The 24,666-nt window shown below is 45.4% G+C and overlaps 1 long non-coding RNA gene across 3 annotated transcripts in view; it reads right to left on the bottom strand.

The window, feature by feature from the left end:
* Positions 1 to 24,287, bottom strand: part of LOC127005987 (uncharacterized) — a 79,209-nt gene extending 54,922 nt beyond the window's left edge. For 2 of the 3 annotated variants that reach the window (XR_007758997.1, XR_007758999.1), the window contains exons 1-3: positions 24,220 to 24,287; positions 20,111 to 20,234; positions 12,694 to 12,840 (exon numbers count right to left, since the gene is read on the bottom strand). This is a non-coding gene — a long non-coding RNA (uncharacterized LOC127005987). Of the gene's footprint in view, positions 1 to 12,693; positions 12,892 to 20,110; positions 20,235 to 24,219 lie in introns of all 3 variants that reach the window. The other variant, XR_007758998.1, reaches the window with a different exon arrangement.
* Positions 24,288 to 24,666: the final 379 nt, after the last annotated feature.

Here is a 24,666-nt window from a genome sequence, read left to right as displayed (position 1 = left end):
ATGTGAAGGTGTGTGTCTGGGAGGTGTAAGAGGTGGGATGTGTGGGTGAGTGGAGTGCTGTCGAATGGGTGCTGTTGGAGAGGCGCGGTGTTAGGGTGTGAAGGAGGGCTGTGAAGGTGTGTGTCCGTGAGGTGCAAGGGTGTGGGAGGGGAAGATGTGGGTGTGTCAAGGTGTGTGGAGTGCTGTCGTGGTCGTGTTTTTTGAGGCAAGAAAGAGCCAAGCCACACCCTCCCCCTCCCTCCCTCCCTCCCTCCCCTCACCCTAACATGACACAGGACGCGGCTCTGAAAACAAAACAAAAAGGAACTAAAAGACGTGACAGAGAGTGGCTCGGAAGTTTTGTGTTACACTGACCTCACTACCACCACCACCACCACCACCACCACCACCACCACTGTCTTCACTTACATCACCACCACCACTACGGCCACCGCTTCTTTATCATCACCACATACACTACCACTACGCAAACCATCACCACACTTACTGCCACTTCGCCATTACGGTCACCACCACCAACCACCACTACCCCTTCCCTTGCCACCACCACCATCACCACTATTCCACCACCATAATCACAACCACCAGTCATCATGCAACCATATGGAGATGATAACCCAAGTCACCACCGAATAATTACTACTCCGAGTGCTCCGTGTTGATGATGACGATGATGATGGTGCGTGTGTGCGTGTGTGTGTGTGTGTGTGTGTGTGTGTGTGTGTGTGTGTGTGTGTGTGTGTGTGTGTGTGTGTGTGTGTGTGTGTGTGTGTGTGTGTGTGTGTGTGTGTGTGTGTGTGTGTGTGTGTATTTTCTCTAACTCATACCCTCCATTACGTCAGGAATATATAAAGCCGAGGATGCAATTATACGCGACATCCGGAAAATACACGACGTTCTTTACACACTTTTAATAACATACATTTTCTCTCCCCCTGAGCACTGCCTTGTCGCCCGTAACTCAAGCCGATGTTTTGTTTGCCTTACTTACTGAATAGTTTATGGATATTAAACTCTAAGTATATGGTCTCATCTTTTCTTTAATATTTTCAGCTTTTCCGACTTCATTTACTTTCCTTTCTTTTCCCATTTTTTTTTATCTAGACGTTATTGTTTTCATCCTATTTTTCTCTTTCCTTTCTACTCCTCCTCCCTTCCTCCTTATCTTTCTCTCTCTTTTAGCCTTTTCTTCAGTTCATTTGCCTTCTCTTATTCCTTCCTCCTTTCTACCCATCGTTATTTTTATCTTCATTCCGCTTTTACCCTCATTTCAGCGTCTCCATTTCTTCTCTTCTTCCTTTTTCCAACTATTAACCTCTTTTTCAGTTTATTTGCCTTCTCTTATTCCTTCCTCCTTTCTATCCATCGTTATTTCTATCTTCATTCCGCCTTTATCCTCCTTTAAACGTTTCCATTTCTTCCTCATCTTCTTCCTCCTTCTTACCAAACCTCATCTTCATCCTTATCCTCGTTTCTCTTATATCCTCCTCCCCCTCCTTCACAAGTCTATTCTATTCACCCTCGTCCTCTCCTCGCTGGTCTCCTCCTAATATAAGTAAAGCCGAGTGTTTATGAATTCCTTATTACAAGGCAACGACCCTTTATTATGCATAATCAGCGCCAACTCGACGCACGGGAGAGCACTGGCCTAAGCCCCGCCTCGTCCCCCGAAGAAAACGAGCTCGGGTCCCGCCACTTCCTGCTCCTCCTGAAGAGGGTTTGATTCCGTATCTTGGAGCTTCATCTGACGCGTTGCCAGAACATATAATTCAATTTGGTTTGCCCTGAAGAAGTCGAGCGAGGAGGAAGAGGAAGAGAGGTGGGAAAAGAGGAGGAGAAGGAGAAGGAAAGGAAGGAGGAGAAGGAGAAGGAAAGGAAGGAGGAGGAGGAGGAGGAAAAAGGAAGAGAGATGAGGATGAGATGAATGAGGATGAAGAGGAGAAATAGGCGGAGTAGGAAGATGAGGAAGAGGAGGCGCAAATAATGAAGGGGTCAGGGGTGGAGGTGAAGGAGATTGAGGTTGAGGAGGAAAAGGAAGAGGAGGTGAAGCAAGAGGAGTTGAAGCAGAAGGAGGAGGAGAAAGTGGAGGAGGAGGAAGAGGAGGAAGAGAAGGAGGTTGAGGTTGAGGAGGAAAAGGAAGAGGAGGTGAAGCAGAAGGAGAAGGAGAAAGTGGAGGAGGAGGAGGAGGAAGAAGAGAAGGAGTTTTGTAGTCATGGGAAAGCGCCAAACTTAGCAGGCAGGCAAACTCGGGGGCGGCAAAGTTGTTCCGGGACGCGGCAGGAGAGAGAGAAAGGATGGACTGGAACAGAGCCTATCTAGACCCTGCGTGACCCTGGTAGTATATAACGAGTCATTTTTTATACATCAAAGAAAGCAGCTCAAGGGGAAAGAAAAAAGCCCGCTAATCACTGCCCTTATGAAAGAGTGTATAGACGAGTGGCCAAAAGAGAGGTCAATTTCGGTTGGAGAGACGTCTTGATCTCTCCTCTTGCTCTCCTTCATTACACGAACAGGTATTTCTCTTTTTACTTATTTATACTGAACCTTGAGCTTTTCCGAGGGTATCTTTTCAGTTGATTAAAGGAAGTATGGTGAGCAGCTCCTATCCTAAAACCGCCCCTCGGGACAGCTCCACTATTACTTATTTCACAATTTTCTTGATTCTCTCTCTCTCTCTCTCTCTCTCTCTCTCTCTCTCTCGTACCCAAAACTACTGCGTGTAAGTCTTCATAATCGCGCTACTTAAGGGAACTTGTGGACTCCTCTTGATCCTTTTTACGTGGGAGTCTACCGAGTGACCCGCCCAGAAGATGACGTTATAAAAATTGCACAAGTATAAAGTCTTTGAGCAGCAGGAGAATGTTATGTGCTATTGTTACAGTCATTATTTATTCCATATGTATTCACTCTACTCTGACAGACGAAATGACACCAAAAAAACACGAAATTCTTAGGGTGAGGTGGCTATTAGGTATGCCGTCGGGGAGGCTTGGTGCTAGGGTGTGAAGGAGGGATGTGAAGGTGTGTGTCCGTGAGGTGTATTGGTGTAGAAGAGTGAAGTGTGGCAGTGTGGTGTGGTAGTGTGAAGACTTACGATTGTCACTCAAATTCGCTTTACTGTATTCTTTATGTTGATAGCGACACAAAATCAACGTGGTAGGGGTGGCGGCGGCTTAACTGAAATGCCTTATTCTTTGCATCGCGTGATTAATAATGTTACTTCTTATCCGAACTGGTAACGACGTATTGAAGCAAACGGATTACGAGTATAAGATAGAATCAATGAGAAAAAAAGATGGAAACGTAAATGAATAAATGTTTCGGTCATTTTAAATTCCACTTTACAAATGTCAGGGAAGGAAACATGTGTCCAAAACATGTTTGCTGAATAAAACAAACCTTGGACGGAGGAATTTTTGGCGTGACCTACACTGTGCCCGAGTTTTTCCAATGTCAGGTGAACGTACGTGTGTGTGTGTGTGTGTGTGTGTGTGTGTGTGTGTGTGTGTGTGTGTGTGTGTGTGTGTGTGTGTGTGTGTGTGTGTGTGTGTGATTCTCGATAACCTTTTCCTGTATGTTTTCCAGGACACTCAAAAAGAACCTCACAGCATCGGACAAACACAAATGAAACAATCGAAACCTGACTATTTTTCGTGCTGGCCAAAATTAATCCAAAAGTTTCCCGCGAGAAAGTAATTGCAGATGGAAATAACAGGAAAGGGTTGGGGTGGCTGGGGGCTATGGTGAGGGGTGAGGGGTAGGAGGAGGAGCAGGGAAACAAATAGCAAGAAGTAGCATTCCCCTTCACCACATGGCGCGGAATTAAGTTTTTTGCTCCCCTTTTTACGCCCTCTCCAGGCCTCTCGAGATGAGCGGGGAAGGATTTCTCTTTCTCGCCAAAAAGCGTGGGAGGCATTTGGCTAGCGGGAAGTAGAGAAGCTGGAGCGGGGAAAGGGAGCGAGGGAGGGAGGAGAGGCGAGAAGGGAAGGCGTGGAGGGATATGATGAGGAGGAAATGGAAAAATGGAAAAAGGGGTAAAAGAGAAGCCTGTGGGTAAGAGCCGGTAAAGGAGCAATTGCATTTATTGTGTTGAAGGGAGAGCGGGAATAAAAGTTAAATGCAATATGACGGAGGAACAAAAAGTGTGTGTGGAAGGGGGAGTGAGGTGACACAAAGTAATGAAAGTGCCGGAGGAAAGGATTCTGAAGGGTGGAAACGACAGATATGATGAAGGATGAAGAGGAGGAGGAGGGGGAGGAGAGAGAGAGAGGGGAAGTGGTAGTTAAAGAGAGAGCTTGCATGAAGTGAGGAATATAATTAGGTGAGGGCCGTCTTAACTACTCAAACCTGATTATGGAGGCTCTCAAGTCGAGGGTCAAGGCACGGGGCTCTCTCCCTCTCTAACAGCCAGCCAGCCAGCCAGCCAGCCAGTCAGTCAGTCAGTCAGTCAGCGAGCCAGTCATCCAGCCAATCAGCCAGTCTTCCATGCTCTCCATCTCTAACAGTCAGCCAGTCAATCAGTCAGTCAGTCAGTCAGTCAGCGAGCCAGTCATCCAGCCAACCAGCCAGTCTTCCATGCTCTCCATCTCTAACAGCCAGCCAGTCAGTCAGTCAGTCAGTCAGTCAGTCAGCGAGCCAGTCATCCAGCCAACCACCCAGTCTTCCATGCTCTCCATTTCTTCATGTCTGGTGTAAGTGTACTACATCCGGTAAATGCTCTAATTTAATCTCTCCACCCGGTCTTCTGCCTGCCCTGTCCCTGTCCCTCGCATCAGTTCTAAGCGTGACAAGACCTCCAAGTCCGTTCCGCTTCTCAGATCTCTCTCCAAATGTTCTGTGAGGCGCAAAGTATTTGAACCGTAGGATACATTGATTGTACGCCTTTCTCTTCAGGGAGTAGCAGTTTGTTATTGATGACATTAGTATGTTTACCAAAAGCACTCCATCGCATTCCTTTCCTCATTCTGATTCAGCTTTTCATGGTCTGAGTCTCCAATGATTGTTTGTCCTTGATATGTGTATTTCTTTACTCTCTAGGGTTTCGTTCAAGGTGGAAGACAAAATGAATGAAAGAATGAAAAAAAAAAAATTGTGAGAAACAACAACAAAATAGAACAACAGCGAAAAAAAGACGTGAATTTCTCCCTTTACAAAAACACAGGGAAAAAAATCATAACAGGACAAAGCTAAAAAAAGAAAAGAAAAATTGCATCACAAGGAAAAGTAAATGCGAAAAATACCACCTTGGGAGGAAAAATGTGGCGGACAAGTCAACAGAAAAAGAAAACACTAAAAAAAGTCACGCAAGCTCCGAAGATTTTCAGAACGGAGTAAAGAAAAATGAAACCCGTGTGGAAGGGACTAGTGGACGGAGAGGGATGAGAGGGATTTGAGAGGTGGGGCGAGGGTGTGAGGGGAAGATAGTGATGGATGGGGTGAGAAGGAAGCGAGGGCAGGGAAGGGGTGAGAATGGTGGAGGGAGACGATGATGATGATGATGATGATGATGATTGTTGGGGTTGAGTGGGAAGTATAGGATGAGAGAGAGTGAAAGAGTGTGAATTTGACTGGAAGAGGAATAAAAGTGATGAGATGGGAAGGACATGAGAGCAAGGGAGAGAGAAAGGTTCAGTGAATGGGTTAGAAAAAGGAAGATGGAGATAAAGGTGAGTAAAGTGAAAGATGAATTGAAGACTACATGATGGGAGAGGGCGAACGAGTGTGGACATCACTGATAAGAGGAATAAAAGTGATAAGATGGGGGGGCTATGAGAGCAAGGGAGAGAGAAAGGTTAAGTGAATGAGTTAGAAAAAGGAAGATGTAGATAAAAGTGAGGAAAGTGAAGGATGAAATGAGGAATATAAAGGATGAGAAAGGGTAGCCGGGTGTAGATATGACGGAAAGAGGAATACAAGTGAAAAGAAGATGAGGAGGAGGAGGATATGAGAGCAAGGGAGAGAGAGGAAGAAAGTGAACATGTTAGATAAGATACAGATAAGTGTGCAAAGTGAAGGACGGATTGAAGACTAAATTGGATGAGAATGGATGAACAGATGTGAATGCCAGGGGAAGAGGAATACAAGTGGTGATAAGAAGAGGGAGAGATAAGAAGAGGAAGAGAACAAGAGAGTGATGAAGCCGGCAAACGGGTTAGCAAAACATAAGATAGAGAGAGAAGGGACGAAGGTGAAGGAGTTTAGAGCTATGAGAGAGGGAGGTAAAGAAAAAAATGGTAAAGTGGTTAACTAATTAGCGAGGGAGAGAAAGATAAACGTCAAGTAATGAGATACAATAAGGTTAAAAAAGAACATCATTTATACACTCACTTAGCATTTTGTTTTAAGAGTAACATTAAAAAAATAGGTACGCATTATCGAAGGCCGCGTTTTGTTGGTTTACGTTCCCCAACATAAAGTTACGACGCATAAGGCAAAGCAGAAACAAGGAAGGAAGGTTTAAGGACACACGGAGGAAGGAAAGAAGGAACGTCCGTGTTTTAACAAAGGGAGTCGTGTTATTTTTACGGACACTAAAATATTACGCCCGGGCACGGCACTAGTATTACAACGGTTTGTGTGTGTGTGTGTGTGTGTGTGTGTGTGTGTGTGTGTGTGTGTGTGTGTGTGTGTGTGTGTGTGTGTGTGTGTGAGAGAGAGAGAGAGAGAGAGAGAGAGAGAGAGAGAGAGAGAGAGAGAGAGAGAGAGAGAGAGAGAGAGAGAGAGAGAGAGAGAGAGAGAGAGAGAGAGAGAGAGAGAGAGAGAGAGAGAGAGAGAGAGAGAGAGAGAGAGAGAGAGAGAGAGAGAGAGAGAGAGAGAGAGAGAGAGAGAGAAACACACACACAATAATACAATCCCACAAAGTTTTTACAAATATTATAAACAAATCCGTTTCCATTGAAGTCTGCGTGTATATATCAAAGGAAGTGCTTATAATATATTTTCACACGAGACTGTTTGTGTCTCTCCTCAGCCAGCAGCTATTGATATTCACGTCATTAGCAGAGGCTGAAGTGTCTTCCTCGCCTAAACAAGGTAGCTGCAAATTACACTCTTCAAAGGGCCGACTCATTAGGTCGTAATGTTATCGGTCACACTTGTCTGGCTCTGCGGCGACGCGTCTTTTGATGACAAGGGTGTTACGTCCACAATATCCTGTCTACCTGCATTTATTAAGGAGGCAGCTGGTACTCGCTACAACCTGCTCGTTCGGGCCTTGTCTAAGCGGTGGCATATTCATTGAGGCCTCGCGCGGGGTGTGGGGAGGAGAGTGTGTGCTGGTAGACGCTACACACTCACACGAGACGCCAGCACCATGCACGGCGCGACGCAAACATTTACACGGCACTCCAAAGGGTCCTGCTTCATCATCCATATTCTCTGCTACTCTTCCTCTCTTGCCTCTCCTTTTTTCTCTTCTTCCATATCCTCTACTTTTCCTCCATTACCGAGTCCTCCTCCTTCCAATCCAATACCGCCATAATTTCCTCCTTCTCCTCCTCTTCCACTTCCTCTTCCTCCTCTTCTTCTTCTTCCTCCTCCTCCTCTTTCCTCAGTGTGCCCTTCCAGAAGTCTGGGGAGCAGAATTCTTCAAAATCCACTAAATAATTCCTAGACGGTACTGAAGACCCCCTACCCACCCCGTACTCCAGCCCTGCCCCAAGGCTATCTGTCCCACTTCGTCCCTTCTTACCACTCCCCTCTCCTCTTTCCCTCTCCACTCGCTCTAACCCATTCCTGTTCTATCCCTGCACGGCCCGTCCACCATCCTGCCGCCGTATCTTCCCGCCCGTTTGCCTCCCGTCGTCGGCGGTGATGTGAAGGTCGACAAAGCCCCCGTGGACACGCTGACGTCTCATTAGAGCGACGCAAAGTAAAATTTACGAGTCGAATTTGGCGGCGGCGAATGTGTTCCTGCCGACGGGCCACACCTGCCTCACCTGGCCGCGTGCCGCGCTAATGGCTGGCTCCTGAGGCTGGCGGCGACGGTGTGTGTGTGTGTGTGTGTGTGTGTGTGTGTGTGTGTGTGTGTGTGTGTGTGTGTGTAAACATAATTAAACTGAAGGATTACGGTTGCTTGGATGAAACATGAGACAAAGAGCAGACTAGAGAAAGCATGTTGACTTATAACGATGCTCTCTGTTTAGGTGAATCTATGAGATTGGGCGCAAGTCATGAAGCTTCTGACCAGATAAAAGAACTTGCTAACTTGCTCTATGGTGATGATGAGGAGGAGGAGAGTGAGGGAAAGGTGGAGTAGGAGAATGAGGGAGATAAAGAGGAGCAGGAGGAGGAGAAGGAAAAGAATTGCAAGGCACATATTCCAGGAAAGACAAAACGGTACAAGCCTTTAGGTCTGAGACTTCCGTGTGCGGCTCTCGTAACACAGTGAGACGGTGCAGAGTGGAGGAGGAGTAGGAGTAGGAGGAGGAAGATGAGGAGATGGCGAAGGAGGAGGAGACGGCGACGGAGCATTAGCTGGAGAAGGAGAAGATGGCGGAGGAGTAAGAGGTAACGAAATAAGAGGGGAAGGACGAATAGGAAGGAAGGAAGGTGAAGAATTGAAACACGCCGACGACGAGAAGAAAAAAGAAAACACCAACAACGAAATGCAGAGGCCGCAAAGAGAATGAAAAAAGGAAGAAAGGTGGACATGTTGGGAGGTGAGGTGGACGAGAAAGGAAAAAGGACGAAAAAGAAAAAATACTAAGAAAAACGTGAAAAGAAAATGAAGGCAAGTCCAAAGGGGGAGAAAAAGAAAGAGAGAGAGAACAGCGCTAAGAGGAAATAAATGAAGGAAGAGAAGATGAAGGATGTGAATTGTGCCTTGGGTAATAACGTCGGGGAAAGAGAAAGGAAGAATAACGAGGGGAAGACATGAAGGACGGCGGTAGAAGGCTGCAATATAGATAATAAATGACAATGAGTGTAAGACAGGGATGAGGAAAAGAGGTGGAAATTAGAACACAAGCAATGGAAAAAAGAAAAGAGGAGAAGGAGGAAGAGGAGGAAGAGAACGCGGAGGATGAGGAATAAAAGGAAAGAGAAATAAGACAGATGAGGAAATTAGAACACAAGCAATGGAAAAAAGAAAAGAGGAGAAGGAGGAAGAGGAGGAAGAGAATGCGGAGGATGAGGAATAAAAGGAAAGAGAAATAAGACAGATGAGGAAAAGAGGAAATGAGAACACAAGAAATGGAAAAAAGAAAGAGGAGGAGGAAGAGGAGGAAGAGAATGAGGAGGATGCGGAGGAGGATGAAAAAAAGGCAAGAGAAATAAAAAAAATGTTCGTAAAATTCAATCTTCGATATATTCATTATTGAGAAAGGAGGACACAGAAATGGAAAACAAAAGAATGAGAAGGAAGAGAATGAGGAAGATGCGGAGAATGAGGAAAAAAAGGAAAGAAATAACAAAAATCTTCGTAAAATTCAATCTTCGATATATTCATTACTGGAACTTGTGCATTGGTGGTAATAAATTTGAAGCGATACTCTGCTGTTAAATGAAAGCAACGATGTACGAACTAAACTACGGCACAACAAGGCTTTATCAATATTACCCAAAATTCTGAATATTTCTTGCGATTAGACAATGTAAACCACTACCGATAGGAACCAAGGATGTTTTAGCTACCATTAAAGTCCGTCGGCATTTTTCTTCTTTTTGGCGGTCAAGCACTTGCGAAGGGAAAGGAAAAGAATGCTAAAAATTATATGACGAACGAGAATTCCAAGATAGAGATGAGAATGATTGAATCTTTTTTTTCTCTCTCTCTCTCTCTCTCTCTCTCTCTCTCTCTCTCTCTCTCTCTCTCTCTCTCTCTCTCTCTCTCTCAAAAAATTTTAAAGTCAAGTTTCGCCGATTGAGACACAGACGGAACCTAACGAGCGTGACTCTTTTCTGTAACTCAAAACTAGGCAAACACACACACACACACACACACACACACACACACACACACACACACACACACACACACACACACACACCCCTCTTCCCCACACCCATCGCCCTCCTCACCTATATACCGCGTCAACTATTCCCTTATTTCTCGCGCCACTAACCCAAATTATTTACTTTCGAGAGGGGAAAAAAAAATCAATGAAAATTTACGTCAGCCTCTTAGTTCACCACCACCACCACCACCGCCGCCGCCCCTTAATCTGCCTAATCCGGGTCCTTACTCAGGTTTGTCTGGGCCCTGGCGGCGTTAGGGTCGTCCGTTGTGATTAGGGGAAAACGTGCCGCAAGGAACCACCAAATTGATGCTTCATAAACCCTGCTTAATTTTGAGCCTGAGGAACGCTGGACGCCCTCTCCCTCCCCCCGCCCACGTCTCCCTCCCACGCGTACCTGAGGGACCAAGGTGCGCGGGAAAGGTGTGTGTGTGTGGGTGCTTAATTGGATTTCTCTATTTCGGTGTGTTTTCTTTTTTTTCTCGTTCGTGTTTTACTTTTGTTTTCTGTGTTTATATGTGTGTCTGTTTTCCTGTGAATTTTTGTAACTATTTATGTGTCTACTGTGTGTGTGTGGGTGGGGGGTGGGGGTATTTCCTGGGTTACTTTATTTTTTTTTGTCTGCATGTATTTTGTTTTTCTGCGAGTGTTTGTCAATTGGTTTGATTGTGTTTATCGTTCATGAGTTCTTGTCTTTGTCCTGTATTTGTTGTTCTGGTTATTTTGTCTGTCTGTTTCTGTATTGTCTGCTGGATTGTCTGTGCAACGGTCTCTCTCTCTCTCTCTCTCTCTCTCTCTCTCACACTATTTATAGCCTCATTAACGAACAAAGGTGCTTCATTAACTTACCTAAAAGAATCTAAAATCACATCACAACAACTACCACGCTTATTGAAAACAAAAAAGAAAGAAAACGAACTACCTTATTTTTTGGTATTTCCTTCGCTCGTCCTTATACCTGTGTTCTAATTACATCTTCCGCTTCCAGGAGGATTTGTTTTTATAGATGTTTTTTTGTTCTTTCTACTACTTTTCCGTGTGTACCTTTCCCGACTTTTATCATATCGCAGTATCACACCCGGTCTCTCCTCCTCCTCTTCTCTCCCCACACCCACAGCCTCATAGTCCCTCCCTAGCCATATTTCATTAGAAGTTTGGATGTAATAACCGAACTCCCGACCGACGGAATGCTCTCACGCGGCTCCCTTTCCCCCAACACACACACACACACACACACACACCAGAATCGTATTACACACATCGTAATATCGCCCGCCGCTCGCTAACAAGGAACACACAGAAAGATTGGCGTCGCACAGAAGTGAGGTTTTGTAAGTAATACCTGCGGGCAATAACGAGGCAGCGGCACAGATATATACGTTTGATGGAAGTCGAAGATCTGAGAGTAGTATTGTTGGAGGATTCTTGATACGTGGAAAAATAAAAGACGCAGAGTATAAGAACGTAGAAGAAATGCCGGATATTCGTTCCCTTCTGTTATTGTTTGTTATTATCTGATTGCATTATTGGGGGATTCTTGATACGTGGAAAAATAAAAGACGGAGAGTATAATAACGTAGAAGAAGAGCCAGTCTTTCCTTTCTGTTATTGTATTCCATTATCTGACAGTATTTGGAGGGTTCTTTAAAGGTGGAAAAATAAAACAAGCAGCGTATATGAACGTAGAAGAAGAGCCAGATAGTCACTCCTTTCTGTTATTCTATTCTATTATCTGAGAGTATTTGGAGGGTTCTTATAGGTGGAAAAATAAAACAAGCAGAGTGTTAGAACGCATAAGAAGTTATAGTTAATAGTTCCTTTCTACTATTTTACTCTATTACCTGACAGTAGTTTTGGATTTTCTTTTTATAGGTAGAAAATAATCCCTGGAAAGTATAATGAGAGCAGCCAGATAAATGTTTCTTCCTATTATTTTTCGCCAATCTCACCGAACAGAAGAAAAAACCCGGAAAGGAAAGGAAAAGACTCCCTCCCCAACACACAGCGGCCCTGAAATAAAGATCCATCGATCATTGGGGATTCCTGGTGGCCGAGGGCGGCGGTGCTTGCCTCCCTCCCCTACTCTCCTACCCGCCTCCCCTTCTCCCCGAGGCACCGTGAGGCTGATGAAGCGCTTGCACAACACACACACACACACACACACACACACACACACACACACACACACACACACACACACTTTTTTATTATAATCTTCTTTCAGTTTTAAAATAGACAAGCTTAAAAATGACAAGACATTAAAAATAGACAAGGTTAAAAATGGCGATGCTGTTAAAAATAGACAAGCTTACAAACAGAAAAAATAAAAAGCAGGGAAAAAATAGAAAAGCTTAAAAATAGACAAGCTTAAAAATAGACAAGATTAAATGTGGCAATGTTGGTATTGCTACTTGGCCCTTATTTTGTTTCATCGTAAAGAGGAGAGTAAACATTTCCACCAGCAAGAGGCAGAAGGAGTGACATTAAAAAAAAATGAAAACGTGCTAAGGAGAGAAGAAAAAGTCGTACTGCTTAATCCAATGAATACGGGAAAAATCGAAGAGGAGGAGTAGGAGGACGACGACGACAAAGCGAAAGGAAAAAACAAGGAAAAGAAAAACGAAGCGATGAGGAAGGAAGAACACTGACAAGCAAAATTCTTAGGAGAGGGAAAGAACGAACGAACGAGCACGAGGAGCAAACACAAACAAACAGGAGGAGCAATGTTAACACTCACAGTTCATGTCGAGGGTGGCGGTGGCGGTGGCGGGCAGGGAGCCGTTGAAGTTGAGGACCCGACACTCTAAGACGGCGTGGAGGCGGCGGCGCGTCAGCTGCGGCACTGTGAGGGCAGCGCTGATCACTCCCGGCGCGTCCTCGGTGACTACACGTGGACAAACATTAACTTGTTACGGCGTGCTGACTGCGTGCATGTCTTGAATGTGTATGAAGGTAAACACACACATAAATTACTCACACCCACACCCACCAACGCAGAGTTAGCTTGTAAATAAGTTATCACAATTGGCCAACTTAAACGCTGATAGTAATTCATGAAGTTAACGAAAATAACGCAAAAATAATTACAGTGAATTTGTTTAATCATTAAATTTTCTTGAAAAAAGCCTCAGCAAACTGTCGACAAGTTCCATGATTATAATTTGATAAAGAATTCGCTAAATAATTTTAAATATTTCACACACACACACACACACACACACACACACACACACACACACACACACACACACACAAACATACGCACGCACGCACGCACGCACGCACACGCACACACCGGAGAAACTCTCAATATGAATTTTTTCTATAATTCTTTCGTAGAAGAATCCTCCCAAATTCACGAGCAATGATTTGAAGCCTCCCTCACGCTCTGCACGCATAACACTTCCCATCCATCCATCCCTGGACTCTCGTGTCCCTAAAACACATAAAACCCCCACAAAACTACATCGGACGAAGCAAGGAGAACCGACACAGAGCAGAGAAACGGACAGACGGAGAGCTGGGAGGAGGAGACTGAGGGACAGGCAGCCGGCATGAACAGACAGACAGACAGGCAGAAGCATTCAGTCTCATCCCTGTTTCGTTTTCAACTCCATTTTCGTCTTGTCGGTCGTCATGGCGCTGGGAGGAGGGAAACGGGGCACGGACGAGAGAAATGTTCCGCGGCGATGGTGCTTCCGGGCGATGCGCTGTGCTACACTCCTGCTTGAATGGGTGTGTTTTCCTTTTCCTTTCCTCTCTCTTTAGCCTTCCCATCCCATGTCTGCTGATGTTTTAGGTTTCTAACACGATCTGTCTAATAAAAAAGCATTCATGGGTGATACCTGACGTTGAGTTGTGGCATTTTTTTTCATTTATCGTTATACCTCGCGTCCTTTTCCTTTCCTCTTTTTGTTTATGATATTTTAGGTTTCAAACACGATCTGTCTACTTAAAAAAAACATTCGTTGACGATGGCTGACGTTCGATTTGTGTCATATTTCCACTGGTGTCTTTTTTTTTATAGTTAGACATCGCATCCTTTTCCTTTCCTCTTTCTTTATCCTTCTCGTTCCTTGTATGTTGATGTTTTAGGTCTCAATCACGATCTGTCTGCTAAAAAAGAACTTTCATGGATGGAACCTGACGTTGAGTTTTGTCATATCCCCGTTCGCCTGTATGTCTTTTTTTATTTAATTTCCTTTATTTTTACACCTCGAGGCCGAAGTTGATTATATTTTGGCGCTTAAAAACGACATATATATCAGAGAGAAGAAAAAATAGCCGATTGATCTTTGAGTTGCGTCCATTCCCGTTCGGCTGTGTGTAGTTTTTCTTTTCACTTCCCTTATATCTCGCGTCCAGTGTTAGTTGATGCCACATGTTGGGGTTCGAACACTTACTAACTGTTTTTGGGTTAACATTCGTGTTGCTTTTGTTACTGGTGGTAGATTTCCTCTCGCTGTCGTCACACTCAGAACAACTTGACCTCACCTAAACACTGTGGAGCCAAGCAGATCAGCAACTGCGGCAAACATTCCACACAAATCTACATGATACTCAGATATATTAATGCCTTATACACTGTCCATTCATCCGTCTATAATAGGAGCGTACGCCATAGCTGCGCGTGGCCTCAGAGCTCACCTCTCTACCATATATAGATATGCAAAAAAAATCGACTTCTTACTGATGATTATTATAAGATAGATGGCGAAGTTGGAAAGTTTCGTTTAGTCGGCGCAACATGTGGCCATATGCCGGAGAGAGACAGAAATGGAAGGAATCATAGGAGAAGAGAACAGATCCCAGGAGACGGAACACGACCCCCGATTAATACCTGGTACCCATTCACTGCTGGGTGGACAGGGACGTAGGGTATCGGAAAAGCCGCCCAAATTCTTCCACTCTGCCCTGGAATCGAACCCGGGTTCTCTCGGTTGTGAGCCGAGTGTGCTAACCACTGCACCACGAAGCCCCCGATAAATGACGAAATATTATCAAGATGGAATAATGTGAAAACTAGCAAGGCATCATAATCCTTAAGAAAAAAAGAGAAAAGAAAAACACAGCATCTCCATCATCCTCATTATCATCATCATCACCATCGTATCGGCTGTTACGAAAAAAATATATATACTGCTCTCCCCGCCGCCACATCCATTCATTACTGCACTCTATTACGCGTCCTTAGCGGGCCGCCGAGGTACCCGCAGAGGGGGGCGCCAGGTAATACATAGCGGCCTGTCGATATATTTAAAGTTTTTACCAAGAAATATGACGTCGCTGCACCTCAGGGATATTGAGCGTCGCCGGGCACGTACGTGTCTGCGATAAAAGCCGCGACACGGAATATAAACAAAGCGCGTTATGATAAGGCTTGCCGGTAAACTTTTCACATCTCGGAGCGTCCTTTGATTCCCTAATGTCTTCGGAGCGAGTTTTTTGTTTGCATATTTTGGTTATAAATACAAAAGCCAATCTACTCCCGGCCCATTCATTGCGTGAGTGCCGAAGGCTTTACATTCTCCTCAAAATTGAATGGCGTCGTTGTCAGGAGAAAATGCGAGATGCATTTTTCTCAGAAGAGGTTAACATAATCTCCAATAAGTTTTCTTCTTAACTATTCCTTTGCATGTATGAGGGGCGATTACGGACAACTCATCGACCTGGACCTGAACATATAAAGCAATGGTTCGGCTTATGTTCGTCGTGAGTTCCTAGCTAGACATATGCCATAACTATTTTTATTTAACGCTCCAGTCAAGTCGATACACAAGTCAAAATGGCGGGAGCAGCAGAAATACGTCAGGGGCAGTCAAGAGTTTATCGTGACAAAAAAGACATCCTTCAAAAACTAAGTGACTCTGGTCTGATTAAGAGATACCGCCAGGTCGTGCAGGACTTATATATGTCACTGAATTTATGAGTGATACCCCGAAAAGTGCTACAGCAAGGAATAGATCCCTCTCCCCTGAAACAAGTTATCATCACGTTAGGTATATTGGCACTGGAAATATGAAACAGTGCAGCAATGACGATTTCGAGCCCTTGCAAGACTAAAAGCGAGGTGGTCAGAGACTGTAAGCACTTGCAGGTCCTCGTATAATTTCAAGAGTCACCAAGCTTCATCTCACTGCACAACAGACAAAAAGCAAGGCGTCAGTCAGATTGAAGGTGGCCTGACGTGAGTGGTGCTTAAGTCGAGACACACAAGAATCGTAGGACTAAAGGAATTTCCGTCTGAATTTGTAAACGGAAAAATACAGCGCAGTATCAATGTTCAAGTGGGTCTTCACACACTGCGCTGTTGCCGTCAGAGGTTTCCTTGGTGATGTGGTCCGGTGGTGTCGTTTGCTCGCGTTTGAAGGCTGGCGGGATTATTTATTTACATCGTCGGGGGTGTTGGGGGTAGGTTAATCAATGCGTCTTTGAACTATCCAATATGTTGAATGTATCAGTGGGTGGGAAGGGAATAGAGTTATTAACCCACTCTCAGGAGCAGCCGTGTGTAGGCCGTCTGGTCTCTTGTAGTCTCCTTATGCCCTTGTCCTTGTGTAACTGCTCCTGAGTTCAACAGTGAAGGAGACCAAATGAAAATAATATTAAATTCCTACTTCAACAAGACGGGCATCATGGGAAGAGTAGTACTGAGTAAGAACTCCTGTGTTGTTGTAGAAGTGGGAGGAAAAAGACATGTGGTTAGCAACTTCAGAGGAGTGTTTATCACGAAGAAACAACAGCAAAAAATGTCGCGAACTGTGAGTGGGAGTACAGTGCTTTGAGCTTATGACCCTCGGACGAGCAATTAAGAAGGGAAGTGGTCAGAGAGGTCAGGTCACTTCACGTCGAGAGGGCAAAACAACCTCACATTCCCGCACAGCACGAGGAGCGCGGCGGCAAGAGTTACGACCTGTGGCTTGGCCTGTTCCTCCTCCCGCCCTCCTGTGTCCTTAATTAACCTTCTGTCCTACCCTCAAAGGCTGGACTGCACACTCACTTTTATTGCTCTCTCTCTCTCTCTCTCTCTCTCTCTCTCTCTCTCTCTCTCTCTCTCTCATTTACATGCATACATAATATTAAGAGTGGACAGCGGCGGGGTGTTCCGAGGGTGGCGAGAGTTCTTATTAAATAAAATATATTAGTTAACCCTCGCGCTTTCATCCCGTGTGTGTGTGTGTGTGTGTGTGTGTGTGTGTGTGTGTGTGTGTGCGCTCGAGCAAACTGGTTCGAACCACTCTCGCTCTCGAACACACACGAAGCACGGGATGAACGGGCCCCGAGTCAACGTCCACCAATCAACGGCGCACAGAATATACACATGCATATTAATTGTTTCTAGAGCTTCTTTTTGGGTGAGTTTGTTTGATTTCAGATTAATTGTTGTATATAACTTTAGTTGTCTTATTACTCCAGCCTCACTTATAATAGACTATCCATTTAGTGTCTATCATGCTGCGGTTCACCACCAGTCTCGCTAAACGAACAATGTAGTCCACAGATCAAAAACTATTACGCTGTTCATTTTTTAGGATATGATTGTGCTTTTTTAGTATTCTTCTAGCTATACGCTGTTAACATTTAAAGTGATATGATGTCGCCCTGTCATACTTCCTTCATTTCCGGCATCTAAGACTTTATAATCGCAGTTTCATCTTTGTAAATGCTTTTAAGAACTCTCCAATAGACCACCTGTCTGCATTTCTACTTGTGTGGGTGCCTGTCTGCGCGTGTGCCTGGGTGAGTGACTGCCTATTTCAACTTGTGTAGGTGCCTGTGCGTTTCTGCTTGTGCGTGTGCCTGGGCTGGGGTGGCAGGAAACAGGCACGGAAACACGCCCTCTCCGGCCCATTACGAGGCGAAGTCACGAAGCACACATTACTGCTGCCGGAGAAGCCTTAAGCCTCCACAACACGTCGTACACTCCGCCGCTATTTACGACTGGGGTCTGACCCTGAATATCTGAGGGAGCCCGCCAGGGGTGCACCTTAGTCGGGGCGTAGGCAGGCCAAGGCAGAAAGAATGGGGTAGAGGGTGGGAGAAAGGAACGAGGGAAGAGGTAAGGAGGAGGAAATGGTGGAAGTAGGGAATAAAATGTCAGAAGCAGGGATGTTCTGAGAGGAGGTTGTGGAATGAAGGAGGAAAGGAGAGTGGGTGGTGGTGAGGAGGTGAGGGGAGAGGCCAGAACGAAATGGATGACATGGGTGAGGTGGTGAAGGACAGAAGACAGGAATAGAGGATGAACAGAAAGGTTGATTTCAGGAAGGTAGGAAAGCCAGAGCGAGTAAACAAGAGGAAGGTAGAGGAGGGTGGAAACATGGCGAATGGATAAATTAGAGAAAAGCGAAATGGAAGGCGAGGATAGAAGTGAAGTGAAGGGCAGATACCACGGCGAAGAAGGGAGAAAAGGGAAGGTAGACACAAGGAGGGAAATGTAAAAAGAAAAACATGGAGAAATCAAGGAAAGAGTGAAGGGAAAGCTGTAGGTCTGGAAGGAGAGAGAGTGATGGAGAGATTGAAAGGGGTAGAGGAGGCAGGGCAAGAAGAGCAAGAGGAAGGAAGTTGAAGGAGAGAAGTAAAGGTTCAGTGGAAGGTGAGTTGAAGGAAAGGAAGAAAGTGGAATGAAATGAGAGCTGGATGTCAGAAAGAGGAGAGAGCGAAGGAAAAGGACGAGGAGAACAAGGAGAAGGACGGTGCATGATCAGGAAGGTGAGGACAAAGAAAAGGTAGAATTTGCAAGACGAGAAAGTAGAAGGGAACGAACAGAGGAATAAGACGGAAGGAAGGATAATGAAGGAAGACATAGACTAGAGCTACCGGTCAGGAGGACGAGGGAGCACGAAGAGAAGGCAGGGAGAGTCTAGATACGCCCACACGCTCACATACGAGGAGGTAAGATGGAGTAAATTAGAGGGAAGTAGGAGACACATAAGAACAAAGATGATAGACAACGTGATAAAAGGGGGAGAAGTTAAGTAGGAGAATGACAGCTAAAGGAAAGAGGGAAGATAGTTAAAGAGGAGGGAGACAAATAAGAGGAAGGAGGAACAAAGTAAGGAGGGAGACAGCTAAGGGAAAGGAGAAATACAGTTGGAGGGAAGTGGAAAGGCAGCCGGAGGAGGGGACGGAAGAGGGCTGTGTTAAATGGAGAAGGAAGGAAGTCCAGGCCGGCACGATAGGCAGGAGGGAGCAAGACAAGGTTGGCAAGGAAGGGAAGGTCAGGGCTGGCAGAGGAAGGCAAGTAAAGGACTCGCAGGGGAAGGAGAGAGTACTGGGATAATTGGAGCATGATAGTAAGGCAGTGATAGCAAGGGAGGAAAGGAAAAAGGTTAGATGGATGAAAGCTAACGAATTGGCAGTGAAGAAAATGAAGAGGGGGGGAGGCAGGGTAAGCAGTGATGAGGGAGGCAGGGTAGTGTCAGGCAAGGTACAGGGGGTTAAGGGGTTTAGGGGATGCAGGGAAGGGGTCGGGAGTTTGTCATTATGCCGGTTGGGGGGCGGGGGGGTGGGGGATTCACGCACCGTGCCGCGCCGTCCGTGACGGATTTGCGGCAGGGGAAGCAGGGGAAGGAGGTACAGGGAGGCGTGCCTCAAGCGCCGCGCCGTGTGTGATGGATCAGCGGCAGGTAATCTTGTCTCTCCTGCCCGGGTGTCATCCCGCTTGTTAGGCCGCCGCGTTTAATCTTGTTTCTTCCTCTAATGGACCGTGATCCGTCTCCGGCAAGATAAGGGATTTGTCATTATACTTTTACCGGCATGGAATAACTGTATTGGCAGGCTTGATGGCCAACTTGCATGAGTAATGTTGATGCTATTACTTCCGCTCTCACCGATTTTACATGGGCGAGGTGTTACACGAGGACACCCAGCGACAGCTGCTGAGAACTCAACATGAGGCGGAGCGCCCCCGGCAACTCAACAGACAAAAATAACACTGCAGGTAAACATTTTGATTTTTTAACAAGTTGATAAGACCGAGCATTATGAAAGACAATTTTACAGGTAGAATGATTTCAGTCTTACAATTGAAGTCATTCTGATTCTCTCTCTCTCTCTCTCTCTCTCTCTCTCTCTCTCTCTCTCTCTCTCTCTCTCTCTCTCTCTCGTACATATCTACCTTCCAAACAAAGACACAAGCAAAAAGCCGCACCCACCTCCAATGCCTTTACGGACGAGGTCGAGCTGGTCTCCCTTATTGTAAAAACCGATGTATGGCGTCAGACTGGCCCACGATGAGGTAGTTGAAGGCGTTGTAGACCTGCGGCTTCTTCAGCGGGACTGTGGGAGAGAAGGGACGGATGAGTGAGGCTGTGAGGGAGAGGGACACGTGGGAGAGGGAAGAGGATAAGGTTGGCAGGGATGGGAAGATAACTACGGAGGAATTAGTCAAAGGAGTAAGAGGAGAAGAGGGAAATAAAAAGAGAAGAAGGTTTAGTGTAGAAGGAAAGGCTGAAAGATGATAATACCGGAGAAAAAGATGGGAGAAAGTAAAGATGAGAGAGAGAGAGAGAGAGAGAGAGAGAGAGAGAGAGAGAGAGAGAGAGAGAGAGAGAGAGAGAGAGAGAGAGAGAGAGAGAGAGAGAGAGAGAGAGAGAGAGAGAGAGAGAGAGAGAGAGAGAGAGAGAGAGAGAGAGAGAGAGAGAGAGAGAGAGAGAGAGAGAGAGAGAGAGAGAGAGAGAGAGAGAGAGAGAGACGAGCAGAGAGGGATGGAAAAACAAGGGAAAAAAACAAGGATGCTAATGAGATAATGAGGACGAGAGGGGGAGAGAAGTGGAGGGAGGGAGGGAGGGAGGGTAAGAGGTCAGAAAAAACGGGTACAGAAAATAGAAAGTGATGTGTTAAGAGGCGAGGAAGACGAGAGGTAAGAAGGATAATTGCATGAAGACGACAAACATGATGTAAAGAAGACGCTGAAGAGAAGACAAAAGATAAAAAAACAAAAACAATAAAACGAAGAGAAAACATTAAAAAAACATTAGTTCACTCACACGTATTTTAATAGTGGAAAAATACAAAAGAACGCAGGTAAATTAATATAAAAAAGACTATCATTATATCTATATTTTTTACCACAAGTTGAATGTAGTTCCGTTTTATTTTTATTTTTTATTGCGAAGCTTGGTTCAGCATTTTGGTCACGTGTGATGTAATGAAACTTAATTTTTAAAGAGTGAAATATAAAACCATCGGTCGTCCCACGCTAGTCCACCTGGGAAAGGAGTGTGTGCGTGTGGGCGTGTGAGTGTGTGGGTGTGTGAGAGTGCGGGAGAGTGAGGCAAGGTGTGTGTGTGTGTGTGTGTGTGTGTGTGTGTGTGTGTGTGTGTGTGTGTGTAGGAGAGTCAAATATACACGTGTGTTTTAACATTCACCCCCTTCTAATTTATTTTTAATCTACTAACGGTTTCAGGATCCGTGTTCTCCTGTTTTTCGCAAATAAAACTTTAACAAAGCGTCGGACAAAGATGTTATTTTGGCAGTGGATGCTTGAGACCCCGACCTAGTGGGCAAAAATATGATTTGGTGTCACATGTGGATAATGAAGCACTTAAAAGAGTAAATTTAGGGGCCCCTGAAACCTTTAGTAGTTCACTTTATATACTCAACAACAACCATTCACCCATTTATATTCCTTCATAGATGTTCTTTTACGTCCTTTCAAGAAGCAGTTGATTATTTACTCATGGTTCGGTGGACTTTACTATTCAACTTACTGATCCATTATACTCTACTCATTCAAACATTTTTATTTATCTATATTTTCTTATGCACCCACTGAGTGTTCCTTTTCCCCCCTCACCTAAGTCAAGACCCCAGACACACAGGCCACCACCTCCATACACACGTACGACCTGCCACACACACCTAATAAGAGTGTCCCAGCCATGCTAACAAGTGACAAGGAGGGTGCAGCAGCGGGGGTCACGAAGTCCACCAGCCCAGCCTCAGGCCACCAACGCGCGAAAAATGGCTGGGTGGTGCGGGAGGGCTCAAGAGATGTTTTTTTTTTTTTGCAATAACAAATTCAAAGTTGCAGTCACAGGAGGTTCAACTATTTATTATCATTTTGTCGTATATTCTCAGTATATATTGTTTTTTTCAAATAGCACGGAGTTAATATTTTTTTCTAGATGGTAAATGGATACACAAAAGAACTTCAGTAAAACGAACAAGAAGTAGTAAAGGTTCAGCAAATATAACCCAACACAACAGACTAATATCACGTTGCCACAGAACACACAATAAGAGACACGGATATATACATTCGTGCGACTGGGGCGGGGTGGGGAGTGAGGGAGGCGTGGTAGGGGGTGAAGGAGCCGTGGTAGCGGTAGCAGGAAGTCAATACCGAAAACGCAATATTCGAGACGTCTGCTTCATCCTCTCTTGCGAAACCCCGAGCGAGGAATAATAATAATCAAGAACAATGACCCATGATATATATGCCACCCTGTGCTGCTCCTCCTCTTCCTCAATTCCTTTCCTCGTTCCCTTTCGAAGTTGAGAGTATATGCTTCCCTATCCACCTCCCATTCTCTCCTTTCTCCTTTTTCTTCCCTCTCTTGTAGGTATCCGTATAAACCACCTTCTGCTTTTTATCTCAGTTTCTCATCCCTTTCTATCTTTACCATCTCGACCCTAGAAATGGATCAGCAGGTATAGGTAGGAGGATAACCTATAGATAAATGGGAATATGGAGGGGATATACATCCTAAACGATATATGTTCTAAATGGGGGATATATATTACTAATTCCGTGGCAATGTTCCGAATATTTCACGGTCGTAATGAGACAACTAACACTCCCTGATGCACCCTTGTTGTCAGCGTGAAGATGAGTATACAGGAGAAAGCAATGTGTGGAATTGAAAGATATGAACCTAGCGGGAAGCGGGAAGGGCAAAGAAAAGCGATGGGGGAGAAAACGGCGAGTGTGGGAAAAAAAAGGAGAAAACGGAGCGTGTTCATGTTGGGGCGAAGGAAAAAAATGAAGATGTGCAGGGTTGAAATAATAGCGTGAGATGCGATGCTGGAGAGAGAGAGAGAGAGAGAGAGAGAGAGAGAGAGAGAGAGAAACTTTACCATACACACAACATGTTACCTTTTTTTTATGCCCTTGAACTGACTCCTCTGCTGTAAAAAAAAAAAAAAAAAAAAACATACAGAGTGAACAAGTTTAATGCAAAAAATGAATTGATTTCCTTCGCCCCGAGCAGCGGCACACGTCACCGCATTGATCACCGCGCGTGGAATGAATGACCTTCCTCGCCCTCAACAGGTCCCGACGGTGAAAACAAACACAGGTTGCTTACGTACACAAAACCATTATACTAACTCGCGTCGATTTCACACACACACCCACCCACCCACCCACACACACACACACACACACACACACACACTGAGGTTTGAAAATCTAATTAGTGTTTTCTTTCATTAATGTGTTTCTCGGAGGTTTGGTTTCGCCTCACCTTTGTCCTTTGCTGGATTTAATAAATTTCAGATATAAAGGAGATAAAAAAAAGTCACCCTACTTTTGTTTCATTCACGCTGACAACAAAGGCGCACCCGGGAGCATTATTTGTCTTATTCTGGTAATGAAATATTCAGAAAACCGTCACCTGACTATCATGGTAATATATCGTGCAGCACCAGGAAGAAACATTATGCGGACACAAAGACACATAACTCATTCGCTGATAGGTCTCCACACACACACACACACACACACACACACACTGTCCGCTTATAGCAAAAACTACTCTTATATTCATCCCCTCCCACTCTGCTTTTCCATCACTCATTCTTCCGACACAAACACATCGCTGGTGCCGTTTGTCGCCGCCTTGCCTGTCTGAGTACTCGTAACCGATACTATCGACGAGGCCGATCCGTGCAGACACGTGTGCGCTGAACAGTGGCCTGCGCCGTGCTCCGACCCCGCGCTTCAACACTGATCCGACACGCGCTCTACCACCATACGCGGCCACTGATCGTGTAGACTCCTCCCAAGCTCAACGATGGAATTCCAAATCACTGATATGCCAAAAAGACACGTTAAGCAGTACACTATTTAAGTAGGCACCTAAATGTTGAGACGAGAGAGAGAGAGAGAGAGAGAGAGAGAGAGAGAGAGAGAGAGAGAGAGAGAGTGTCAGCACTAACAACGCACATTGACACAAGCAGTACAACCTCTGCAAAACTCCAAGAACAACCTTAACACGCGGCAACACGCACCGCTGCCTCAAACACCTTCTGTTCTCACCTTATGAACACTGGGAAGCAGACAACCACACGCGAGGGGTGACCACTGAGCACAGGCGGACGTGTAGGGACAGACTGGTAGTGGAATAACGTGGGGCAGTGATGAGAAGTGGTGAAGCTGGGTGGAGGGAGGGAAGGGGAGTATGGTGGGGGAAAAGAGAAGGGGAGCTGGAAGGGGGGTGGAAGAAGGGGTGTGAAGAGGAGGGAGAGGGTGAAAGGGCTACGCATTCTCTCTCCTGATTTGTTGAGAGAAAGCAAGGACGCGATTGGCAGCGGCATGAGGGGTCCTGATGGGCACTAGACTACCCGTTCAGTGCTTGTTGGATGCTGCGCTGCCTGATATAATGCCTTGGTATGGCCGCGCGATCTGGCCTCAGTGTACACCAAAACCTCTCACACGCAGCTTCAGGCGTGGTCATACAATTTATCTTATCTTGGACTTATTGTA

Source organism: Eriocheir sinensis, chromosome 31 (genome assembly GCF_024679095.1).
Source record: "Eriocheir sinensis breed Jianghai 21 chromosome 31, ASM2467909v1, whole genome shotgun sequence".
Lineage (NCBI taxonomy): Eukaryota > Metazoa > Arthropoda > Malacostraca > Decapoda > Varunidae > Eriocheir > Eriocheir sinensis.
Note: the sequence above shows the minus strand (reverse complement) of the source record. Positions and strands in the feature narration are given on the sequence as shown.